This window comes from Mytilus californianus, unplaced genomic scaffold (genome assembly GCF_021869535.1).
Source record: "Mytilus californianus isolate M0D057914Y unplaced genomic scaffold, xbMytCali1.0.p SCAF_2, whole genome shotgun sequence".
NCBI classification, from domain to species: Eukaryota; Metazoa; Mollusca; class Bivalvia; order Mytilida; family Mytilidae; genus Mytilus; species Mytilus californianus.
In genome coordinates this window covers 21,978,884-21,992,377 of record NW_026262668.1, presented here as the reverse complement: position 1 = coordinate 21,992,377, position 13,494 = coordinate 21,978,884, and the positions used below count along the sequence as shown (strand labels likewise).

The following is a 13,494-nucleotide window of genomic DNA, read 5'->3' as shown; positions in this document are numbered from 1 at the left end:
AGTTCATAAGTTGTGGCTATCCCTTTTGTCTCGATCAGAAATAAAATAGTCATAAACTAAACTTAACTGAGTGATTGAAATAAAATCATGTGAAACACTCCTAATTTCAGAAACCTCTTTCCTGTTACTGGCATTAGATCTAATACCAGGTAATTGAGCAGATACACCTGCATGCAGAAAAAAAAAACAGTAAATGAAATACCAAAATTAAAAATGAATGAGTGAATGATTTCAGAGGAGTTGCGATGACAAGAACAGGACTGACTGACTAACGGACAGACAGACGGACAGACGGATGGGTCAAAAACATTATACCCTCTGCAACTTTTTTGCGTGGGGTATAAAAATCAAAATCTAACTTGACCTGTACTTTTATGGTCCATGACATTCTCAAATAACTTCTATCATCCCTTAAATATTTAGGCTTAAACAAAACTAACAATATATTCATGTTCCTGATAACCCAGACAGCTCTTCTGGACACCAGATTTTAATGATTTTTAAAACAATATCCATGTATACAAATTGTAAGCATATATACATAAAAGATAATCATAAAAATTATAATTGATGAAATGCTTCTATGCTGTATTTCAAGTTAAATACTAAATAATGACAAAATCTCTATCATCAACAATCTCCCTGCCAGGAACAACCATGACAACCAACTAAAACGAGTGAACTTGGTCAAACTTCTTTAAAAACTGAATTTGTAGTGGGAAAATGTTGGAAACCTGAGTCCAAAACCTAATGCTCTAAAGACCGTCTCAGGAAGTATACTTTAGACAGTATAAAAAAATGTATAATTATTAAGAACAAAACAATTGATAAAAATATAAATTATATTAAACTCAGCTAAAAAATAAAAGAAGAATGTGTCTGAGGACACGATGCCCTTGCTCAAGCTTTGCAATTTTAAAAATTGAAAAAGGAGCATAACTCTAGAAAAGTAAGTGACTCACTGCCCAAATTTGCAACTTTCCAACTGATAAAGGGGCATTACTCTTAAAATTTAGTGCAGAAACAAAAATGGGACAAAAGGAACAACAAAAGCACAGAAGGACGTCCTTTCCCTATGGCAGGGGCATAAAAAAACGAAAAAAGTCGGAAAAGATATATATTTAACAACGGTGAAAGCCAAAATATACATTTCATTTTTTCTTTTTTTTTTTAGATTCTCCATCCTTAATCTTCTGGAAGTGTTTTGACTAGACACGGACCATTATTAATATATCTAAAAGAGTAGGTCTTCAAATAAAATTGGTCCATTTCAATTCATTTTCTAAGTACCAATTAAATCTAGCCACAGGGGAACAAAAATAATGAATACATGATTGAATCTGAACTATGAACTCAAAACAAAACTATACATACCAAAAACCAATTCAGTATCAATATGCATGACAAAAAAAATGTCAAGAATGGACATGAGTAGAGCTACCTGAATATATCCTTTGGTTTTAATGGTAAAAAAAAGAGAGATTTTAAAATTCAAAATAAGTTATCTATAACTTACAATCTTGTTGAAAATGGAGAATCTTTACACTATTTGTTTTTTTGTAAAAAATTATAAACATTTTCTGAATTACATTCTTTACTGGTACAGTCACCCAATCATTTTCATGCAGCCACAGTTAAAGTTACCTGAAAAAGAAATATTCATTCTTAAACATATCTGTCAAAACTATGTGAAAATAATTGAAACAATATTTAATGCAAAAGAATAATTACCTGGGCATTACAATTATGATGCATATAACATTTCTTTACCTAGCTTTAAAGTGACTCGTGGACATAACTTTTAGACTACCAGTCTTTGTTGGCAAAAAAAGATGAAAAACAAGTCGTTGTTTGTTGTCTATCATATTTGTTTTGTTTATTGTTTTATCCTATATCAAGTCATTGGTTTTCTCATATGAATTATATTTCACATTTTGTCATGTTGGGGCCTTATATAGCTTACAATACAGAATAGGTTTTGCTCATTGTTGAAGACCATAAAATGGCATTCTATAGTTGCTAACATCCTTGTCATGTGGTTATTGGTTGATTAATATCTCGTTGGCAATCATACTACATTTCTTAGTTCTATATAGTGGGATTAATTTAGATAAAAAAAAAACAGAGAGAAGATATCCAAAATTCAAATCTTTGACTTCCCTTACTTGTATCTTGATACCCCCTTCCGAATTATACATACACTTATAACATGAATAAACTGTTATCATAGAGATATGTCTCAATTTTTTGTAATTTTGATTATGCAAATGTTGAAATTAAAATGGCAATACTTAACAAGTTAGGCTAATATTCAAAGTCAATGAACCATGACTGAGGTACATGGCTAAACCATCTTCATGTAAATGAGATGCACCAATGCTAATACAACTGCACACCAAATATCATTGACTTATTATAAGTTGTTCCCTTTAAACAAACCTAAACACAATCATTAACTTGTAGTAAACTATGTAAAAGTTTCAAAGTCAATGAACCATGAAGAGCTGGTGGAGCTATATAATCTCCATGGAAACGATACTTATAAATGCCAATAAATTTGCATACCAAATATCATTAACTTAACATATTAGCAGTTCATCTTAAACTGATCTTATCACAAACTAATATATGTAAACTAAGCAAGTTTCAAAGTCAATAGGCCATGACTGAGGGGATGGGGCCAAATATTCTCCATTGAAATGAGATGTGCTAATGCTTATACAACTGAATACCAATTAACATTGGCCTACCACTAATAGTTCCTCTTGAACTGACCTAATCACAAACTAATAAAATTGAGAATGGAAATGGGGAATGTGTCAAAGAGACAACAACCCGACCATAGAACAGACAACAGCAGAAGGTCACCAACAGGTCTTCAATGTAGCAAGAAATTCCCGCACCCGGAGGCGTCCTTCAGCTGGCCCCTAAACAAATATATATACTAGTTCAGTCATAATGAACGCCATACTAAACTCCAAATTGTACACAAGAAACTAAAATTAAAAATAATACAAGACTAACAAAGGCTAGAGGCTACATGTTAACTAAGCAAAATTTTCAAAGTCAATAGACCATGACTGAGGGGGCTGAGCCAAATAATCTACATGGAAATGAGATGTGCCAATGCTTATACAACTGCATACCAAATATCATTGACCTACCCAGGGACTTTCTATACTAACGGGACTGTGGTCACTTATAACGATGTCTATACAAATTATCAGACTGATCTCGGCCGTAGCTGATGTCACGTGACTTTATAGCAAATCATTTCCCATTTACGGAGTGTTCTTCATAACTATATGTTCAAGTTTAACAAAAACTCGTTTTTATGAAATTTTATACATTTTGTCATTGCAAAATGTTGTTTTTCAAAAGATTTCTCGGATCGTTTTTTAAATATTGATCTTTGAACTTTGAGGTATTTGTTCGTTGAATTTTCAGTAGCCGCCATCTTGTTTGATACGGTAAACCATTTTACACACGTGGGATGTTCTTTAAAACGATACGTCTAAGTTTAATAATTCATCATTCTTTCAAAATCTTATATTTTTTGTCATCGTAAATGGCTATTAATCAGATTCTATATTAACAACTAATAATAATTATATAATTACAATGAACTGTGAAATACGCAAATAACTACTAGCATCGTATATCAGAGATACGAAACTAAGTTTATTGTTGGGTGGTAGCTTTAAACAGGCGGCTTAGTAATCAGTTAAAATCAATAGAGACGAGTCCCGTTAGTATAGAAAAGTCCCTGACCTAATCACAAACTAATACATGTAAAATAAGCAAAAGTTTCAAAGTCAATAGACCATGACTGAGGGGGCAGGGCCAAATAATCTCCATGGAATTGAGATGTGCCAATGCTAATACAACTGTATACCAAATATGATTGACCTACAACTTGTGGTTCACCACAAACTAGACCTAATCACAAACTAATACATTGTTGACACCGCCACCGCCGCCGAAAACAGCATACCTAAGTCTCGCTTTTTGACTCTGTCAAGCAAGACAAAAATCTAGTGACATGCTCTAAGTTGAATAGTTCATAAATCTATGTACTAATTCTCTTACCAAAAAAGTCAGCTCCAATGGCCATTCCTAACCTCAATCCTTACAGACAAGCTGTGATGTTAACCTGAAATATAAACTGCTTCATCATCAAAAATTGTTTAAACTGATCATTGTTGGTATACTTATATATATTTAATATAAACAATGGTAGTCTATAAATGTGTAATAGATGTTGAGAACATGTGTATAAATTGTGTAATTATAAATCGTCTAAAGCTATCCAGCAACCCAGCAAACTTTTAATGTAATTACATCAGATCCTTAGATTTACTTATATAATGGTAGTGATAAACGAAAGAGTAGACTTCTGACCAACTCCTAAAAGCCTAGAGAGAATTTTCCAAAGAAATTTTATAATACATTTGGTTTTTTATTTCTCTTCAAAACTGGAATAACATTCTGGTACTTACCTTCCTTTTAGATGTATTAGACCCCAAAGTTTTATAATCCAACACCATGAAAATCATGTCACAGAAAGGTTACCTAAAAAGGAATTAAAATGGATACATTATTATATATTTTATAAATCCATTTCTGTCAACATAAACATTTACTAAATATTGTTTTGATTTCTTACTACATGTTCACAATAGTATAACATCAACACCTAAGTTTGTAAAATTAATATATAAAGATGGAAAACTAAAAGGAAGTCAAAGAATAATGATTTGAATATCAACTGCATTAAAATCTGCATATTTTACAGAGTTATCTCCCATTGAATTAACAAATCTTGGAAGCTCTATTCCAATCTCAGGATTTACTCTTGCTATTTTTTTTAGAAAATCTTGTTAATATACTTGGTACAAATTGTTTCTTTAAATATTAAACTGGTAAAATAATTCTCGGTCGGGTAGATGTTTTCACAATTTTTAGTTTTCAGTTTTCTAACTTGGAAAATATGTTCTCACCATTCACAATTGGCTACTGTGAGAAAAACATTTATAATGTCTAATACAGTTATCTTTTAATTTTTTTTGTTTTAATTATCCTGATAAGAATTCAACTGGCCAATGTACATGTAATGGTGTATAATATCATACCATTAGTATTTGCAAAACTTTCTTAAAATGGTGTTGATACTTTATAAAGGTATTTAAGTTGATTTCTTCTGTTTGTTTTATCCCATTAAAATCAATAGTCAATACCATATTTTATTTCTTTAAGACAAACAATTACACACATAGGACATATAAAGACCATCAGAAATAATAAATACAGTATTGTAACCTATATATCTCCGTAAGAACTCTGTAATGGAAACAAATAATAAAGATTAGTGATGTTTGAAAAATTGTTGTCACTTCTATCAAAGCAGGCTCTCTTAAAAGCTTACAGTAGATTTAGCTTCATCTGTGATAAAAATAAAATATATAGAGTATAGAGTATAGAGTATAGAGTTACGGAAATCTATATGCCACTCTTCCTGGTCTGTTAGCCATATTCAAGGTCGACAACTGAAACATCCTCTCTAAGCTGAATCTGCAAAAATCCAAAATTACAAATTAAACATCTGTGAGTGAACTGAAATGAAATATAAATATACTAGTCAACAAAAGTAACGATACACAAGTTTGAACTCTAATTTATCATAAAATATAATAAAATAGGAAAAACTGTTAAATTATCCAATGAAAAACATTCATTTGCAAAGCAAATGCATATGATTAAAAGAATCTGACCAAAATGGAAAGTGAGAAACTACCGTGTTATATAAAACAGGGGTCAAATTTATTTTGCGGAACATAGATTTTATTACAAATTTATTTTATTGAACATAGATGTTCCTCAAATAGTCTAAAATATCAAAGAGACTTAAGGGCTACAGTTCCGCAGCTACCTTACCATCAGTTCTTTGAAGAAACCTATATAAAAAATAAATATATATACAACAATATACATGAAAATATATAAAATGAAATAAATCAACCAATCTTACTATTAGGTGCAGAACCATAGCTCTTAATTAGGTCCTTATGATATATTATAAAGACCTAAGAGCTATGGTTCTGCAGCTACCTTACCATCAATTCTGTGAAGAAACCTATATAAAAAATAAATATATATACAATATACATGAAAATTTATAAAATAAAATAAATCAACCAATCTTACTATTAGGTGCGGAACCATAGCTCTTAATTAGGTCCTTATGATATATTATAAAGACCTGTGAGCTACGGTTCCGCAGCTTCCTTACCATCAATTCTATGAAACAAGAGTGCACATGCAAATGTCTCGCCTTCTTTACTAATCATTGATATTATGTTGATAGTCCTAAATATAAAGCTTTATTACAACTGTCACATAAACTTAACATTAACCAAGTAAACTAAACATTGACCAATGAACCATGAAAATGAGGTCAAGGTCAGATGAACCATGCTAGGCAGGCATGTACAGCTAACAATTCTTCCATACAACAAATAGAGTTGACCTATTGCTTATAGTTTAAGAAAAACAGACCAAAAAACAAAAACTTAACACTGAGCAATGAACCTTGAAAATGAGGTCAAGGTATAAAAAAAAACTGCGTGACTGACAACTAGATCATAAAATATTTCCATACACCAAATATAGTTGAACTATTGCATATAGTATTAGAAAAAAAGACCAAAACTCAAAAAAATTACTTTGACCACTGAACCATGAAAATGAGGTCAAGGTCAGATGACACCTGCCAGCTAGACATGTACACCTTACAATCGTTCCATACACCAAATATAGTAGACCTATTGCATACAGTATAAGAAAAACAGACCAAAACACAAAAACTTAACTATAACCACTGAACCATGAAAATGAGGTCAAGGTCAGATGACACCTGACAGTTGGACATGTACACCTTACAGTCCTTCCATACACCAAATATACTAGACCTATTGCTTATAGTATCTGAGATATGGACTTGACCACCAAAACTTAACATAGTTCACTGATCCATGAAATGAGGTCGAGGTCAAGTGAAAACTGTCTGACAGGCATGAGGACCTTGCAAGGTACGCACATACCAAATATAGTTATCCTATTACTTATAAGAGAGAATTTAACATTACAAAAAATCTGAACTTTTTTTTCAAGTAGTCACTGAACCATGAAAATGAGGTCAAGGACATTGGACATGTGACTGACGGAAACTTCGTAACATGAGGTATCCATATACAAAGTATGAAGCATCCAGACCTTCCACCTTCTAAAATATAAAGCTTTTAAGAAGTTAGCTAACGCCACCGCCACCGCCGCAGCCGGATCACTATCCCTATGTCGAGCTTTCTGCGACAAAAGTCGCAGGCTCGACAAAAACCTATATAAAAAATAAATATATATACAACCATATATACATGAAAATATATAAAATGAAATAAATCAACCAATCTTACTATTAGGTGCGGAACCATAGCTCTTAAATAGGTCCTTATGATAAATTATAAAGACCTAAGAGCTACGGTTCCACAGCTACCTTACCATCAATTCTTTGCAGAAACCTATATAAAAATAAATAAATATACAACAATATACATGAAAATAATTAAATGAAATAAATCTACCAATCTTACTTTTAGGTGCGGAACCATAGCTCTTAATTAGGTCATTATGATATATTATAAAGACCTAAGCGTTATGGTTCTGCAGCTACCTTACCATCAATTCTTTGAAGAAACCTATATAAAAATAAATAAATATACAACAATATACATGAAAATAAATAAAATGAAATAATTCTACCAATCTTACTATTAGGTGCAGAACCATAGCTCTTAATTAGGTCCTTATGATATATTATAAAGACCTAAGAGCTACTATTCCACAGCTACCTTAACATCAATTCTTTGAAGAAACCTATATAAAAAATAAATATATATACAACAATATACATGGAAATATATAAAATGAAATAAATCAACCAATCTTACTATTAGGTGCGGAACAATAGCTCTTAATTAGGTCCTTATGATATATTATAAAGACCTAAGAGCTATGGTTCTGCAGCTACCTTACCATCAATTCTGTGAAGTAACCTATATAAAAAATAAATATATATACAACAATATACATGAAAATATATAAAATGAAATAAATCAACCAATCTTACTATTAGGTGCAGAACCATAGCTCTTAATTAGGTCCTTATGATATATTATAAAGACCTAAGAGCTACGGTTCTGCATCTTCCTTACCATCAATTCCATGAAAAAACCTATATAAAAAATAAATATATATACAACCATATATACATGAAAATATATAAAATGAAATAAATCAACCAATCTTACTATTAGGTGCGGAACCATAGCTCTTAATTAGGTCCTTATGATATATTATAAAGACCTAAGAGCTACGGTTCCGCAGCTTCCTTACCATCAATTCTATGAAAAAACCTATATAAAAAATAAATATATATACAACCATATATACATGAAAATATATAAAATGAAATAAATCAACCAATCTTACTATTAGGTGCAGAACCATAGCTCTTAATTAGGTCCTTATGATATATTATAAAGACCTAAGAGCTACGGTTCAGCTGCTACCTTACCATCAATTCTTTAAAGAAACCTATATAAAAATAAATAAATATACAACAATATACATGAAAATAAATAAAATGAAATAAATCTACTAATCTTACTTTTAGGTGCGGAACCATAGCTCTTAATTAAGTCCTTATGATATATTATAAAGACCTAAGGTTCCGCAGCTACCTTACCATCAATTCTTTGAAGAAACCTATATAAAAATAAATAAATATACAACAATATACATGAAAATAAATAAAATGAAATAAATCTACCAATCTTACTATTAGGTGCAGAATCATAGCTCTTAATTAGGTCCTTATGATATATTATAAAGACCTAAGAGCTACGGTTCCGCAGCTATCTTACCATCAATTCTTTGAAGAAACCTATTTAAAAAATAAATATATATACAACAATATACATGAAAATATAAAATGAAATAGATCAACCAACCATACTATTTATAGCTGTGGAACCATAGCTCTTTGGTCCTTATGATATTAATTGAACATAGCTGGTCCTCAAATAGTCAAAAAATATCACAAGGACCTAAGAGCTACGGTTCCGCAGCTACCTCACCATCAATTCTTTGAGGAAAGCTATATGAAAAATAAATATATTTACAACAATATACATGAAAATATACAAAATGAAATAAATCAACCAATCTTACTATTAGGTGCAGAACCATAGCTCTCAATTAGGTCCTTATGATATATTATAAAGACCTAAGAGCTATTGTTCCGCAGCTACCTTACCATCAATTCTTTAAAGAAACCTATATCAAAAATAAATATATATATACAACAATTTACATGAAAATATATAAAATGAAATAAATCAACTAATCTTACTATTAGGTGCTGAACCGTAGCTCTTAATTAGGTCCTTATGATATATTATAAAGACCTAAGAGCTACGGTTCCGCAGCTACCTTACCATCAATTCTTAGAAGAAACCTATATAAAAAATAAATATATATACAACCATATACACATGAAAATATATAAAATGAAATAAATCAACCAATCTTAATATTAGGTATAGATCCATAGCTCTTAATTAGGTCCTTATGATATATCATAAAGACCTAAGAGCTACGGTTCCCCAGCTACCTTACCATCAATTCTTTGAAGAAACCTATATAAAAAATAAATATATATACAACAATATACATGAAAATATATAAAATGAAATAAATCAACCAATCTTACTATTAGGTGCGGAATCGTAGCTCTTAATTAGGTCCTTATGATATATTATAAAGACCTAAGAGCTACGGTTCCGCAGCTACCTTACCATCAATTCTTTTGAAGAAACCTATATAAAAAATAAATATATATACAACAATATACATGAAAATATATAAAATGAAATAAATCAACCAATCTCACTAATAGGTGCGGACCCGTAGCTCTTAATTAGGTCCTTATGATATATTATTAAGACCAAAGAACTACAGCTCAGCAGCTACCTTACCATCAATTCTTTGAAGAGACCTATATAAAAAATAAATATATATATAAAACAATATACATGAAAATGTATAAAATGAAATAAATCAACCAATCTTACTATTAGGTGCGGAACCATAGCTCTTAATTAGGTCCTTATGATATATTATCAAGACTTAAGAGCTATGGTTCCACAGCTACCTTACCATCAATTCTTTGAAGAAACCTACCAGTATATAAAAAATAAATAAATATACAACAATATACATGAAAATAAATAAAATGAAATAAATCTACCAATCTTACTTTTAGGTGCGGAACCATAGCTCTTAATTAGGTCATTATGATATATTATAAAGACCTAAGCTTTATGGTTCTGCAGCTACCTTACCATCAATTCTTTGAAGAAACCTATATAAAAAATAAATATATATACAACAATATACATGAAAATAAATAAAATGAAATAATTCTACCAATCTTACTATTAGGTGCAGAACCATAGCTCTTAATTAGGTCCTTATGATATATTACAAAGACCTAAGAGCTACTATTCCACAGCTACCTTAACATCAATTCTTTGAAGAAACCTATATAAAAAATAAATATATATACAACAATATACATGGAAATATATCAAATGGAATAAATCAACCAATCTTACTATTAGGTGCGGAACAATAGCTCTTAATTAGGTCCTTATGATATATTATAAAGACCTAAGAGCTATGGTTCTGCAGCTACCTTACCATCAATTCTGTGAAGTAACCTATATAAAAAATAAATATATATACAACAATATACATGAAAATATATAAAATGAAATAAATCAACCAATCTTACTATTAGGTGCAGAACCATAGCTCTTAATTAGGTCCTTATGATATATTATATAGACCTAAGAGCTATGGTTCTGCATCTTCCTTACCATCAATTCCATGAAAAAACCTATATAAAAAATAAATATATATACAACCATATATACATGAAAATATATAAAATGAAATAAATCAACCAATCTTACTATTAGGTGCAGAACCATAGCTCTTAATTAGGTCCTTATGATATATTATAAAGACCTAAGAGCTACGGTTCAGCTGCTACCTTACCATCAATTCTTTAAAGAAACCTATATAAAAATAAATAAATATACAACAATATACATGAAAATAAATAAAATGAAATAAATCTACTAATCTTACTTTTAGGTGCGGAACCATAGCTCTTAATTAAGTCCTTATGATATATTATAAAGACCTAAGGTTCCGCAGCTACCTTACCATCAATTCTTTGAAGAAACCTATATAAAAATAAATAAATATACAACAATATACATGAAAATAAATAAAATGAAATAAATCTACCAATCTTACTATTAGGTGCAGAACCATAGCTCTTAATTAGGTCCTTATGATATATTATAAAGACCTAAGAGCTACGGTTCCGCAGCTATCTTACCATCAATTCTTTGAAGAAACCTATTTAAAAAATAAATATATATACAACAATATACATGAAAATATAAAATGAAATAGATCAACCAACCATACTATTTATAGCTGTGGAACCATAGCTCTTTGGTCCTTATGATATTAATTGAACATAGATGGTCCTCAAATAGTCAAAAAATATCACAAGGACCTAAGAGCTACGGTTCCGCAGCTACCTCACCATCAATTCTTTGAGGAAACCTATATGAAAAATAAATATATTTACAACAATATACATGAAAATAAATAAAATGAAATAAATCTACCAATCTTACTTTTAGGTGCGGAACCATAGCTCTTAATTAGGTCATTATGATATATTATAAAGACCTAAGCGTTATGGTTCTGCAGCTACCTTACCATCAATTCTTTGAAGAAACCTATATAAAAATAAATAAATATACAACAATATACATGAAAATAAATAAAATGAAATAATTCTACCAATCTTACTATTAGGTGCAGAACCATAGCTCTTAATTAGGTCCTTATGATATATTATAAAGACCTAAGAGCTACTATTCCACAGCTACCTTAACATCAATTCTTTGAAGAAACCTATATAAAAAATAAATATATATACAACAATATACATGGAAATATATAAAATGAAATAAATCAACCAATCTTACTATTAGGTGCGGAACAATAGCTCTTAATTAGGTCCTTATGATATATTATAAAGACCTAAGAGCTATGGTTCTGCAGCTACCTTACCATCAATTCTGTGAAGTAACCTATATAAAAAATAAATATATATACAACAATATACATGAAAATATATAAAATGAAATAAATCAACCAATCTTACTATTAGGTGCAGAACCATAGCTTTTAATTAGGTCCTTATGATATATTATAAAGACCTAAGAGCTACGGTTCTGCATCTTCCTTACCATCAATTCCATGAAAAAACCTATATAAAAAATAAATATATATACAACCATATATACATGAAAATATATAAAATGAAATAAATCATCCAATCTTACTATTAGGTGCAGAACCATAGCTCTCAATTAGGTCCTTATGATATATTATAAAGACCTAAGAGCTATTGTTCCGCAGCTACCTTACCATCAATTCTTTAAAGAAACCTATATCAAAAATAAATATATATACAACAATTTACATGAAAATATATAAAATGAAATAAATCAACCAATCTTGCTATTAGGTGCAGAACCATAGCTCTCAATTAGGTCCTTATGATATATTATAAAGACCTAAGAGCTATTGTTCCGCAGCTACCTTACCATCAATTCTTAGAAGAAACCTATATAAAAAATAAATATATTTACAACAATATACATGAAAATATACAAAATGAAATAAATCAACCAATCTTGCTATTAGGTGCAGAACCATAGCTCTCAATTAGGTCCTTATGATATATTATAAAGACCTAAGAGCTATTGTTCCGCAGCTACCTTACCATCAATTCTTTAAAGAAACCTATATCAAAAATAAATATATTTACAACAATATACATGAAAATATACAAAATGAAATAAATCAACCAATCTTGCTATTAGGTGCAGAACCATAGCTCTCAATTAGGTCCTTATGATATATTATAAAGACCTAAGAGCTATTGTTCCGCAGCTACCTTACCATCAATTCTTTAAAGAAACCTATATCAAAAATAAATATATATACAACAATTTACATGAAAATATATAAAATGAAATAAATCAACTAATCTTACTATTAGGTGCTGAACCGTAGCTCTTAATTAGGTCCTAATGATATATTATAAAGACCTAAGAGCTACGGTTCCGCAGCTACCTTACCATCAATTCTTAGAAGAAACCTATATAAAAAATAAATATATATACAACCATATACACATGAAAATATATAAAATGAAATAAATCAACCAATCTTAATATTAGGTATAGATCCATAGTTCTTAATTAGGTCCTTATGATATATCAT

The 13,494-nt window shown here is 29.9% G+C and overlaps 1 long non-coding RNA gene across 2 annotated transcripts; it reads right to left on the bottom strand.

Moving 5' to 3' along the window:
* Nucleotides 1–446: 446 nt before the first annotated feature.
* LOC127729506 (uncharacterized) lies at nt 447–5,876 on the bottom strand. 2 transcript variants are annotated; one of them, XR_007994658.1, is made up of 4 exons: nt 5,494–5,876; nt 4,500–4,572; nt 4,090–4,153; nt 447–1,644 (listed from the first exon to the last, which is right to left on the bottom strand). It is a non-coding gene; the product is annotated as an uncharacterized LOC127729506 (long non-coding RNA). The 2 variants fall into 2 exon arrangements; XR_007994657.1 differs by lacking the exon at nt 5,494–5,876 and having other exon boundaries at nt 4,500–5,485.
* Between the last annotated feature and the right edge of the window lie 7,618 nt (nt 5,877–13,494).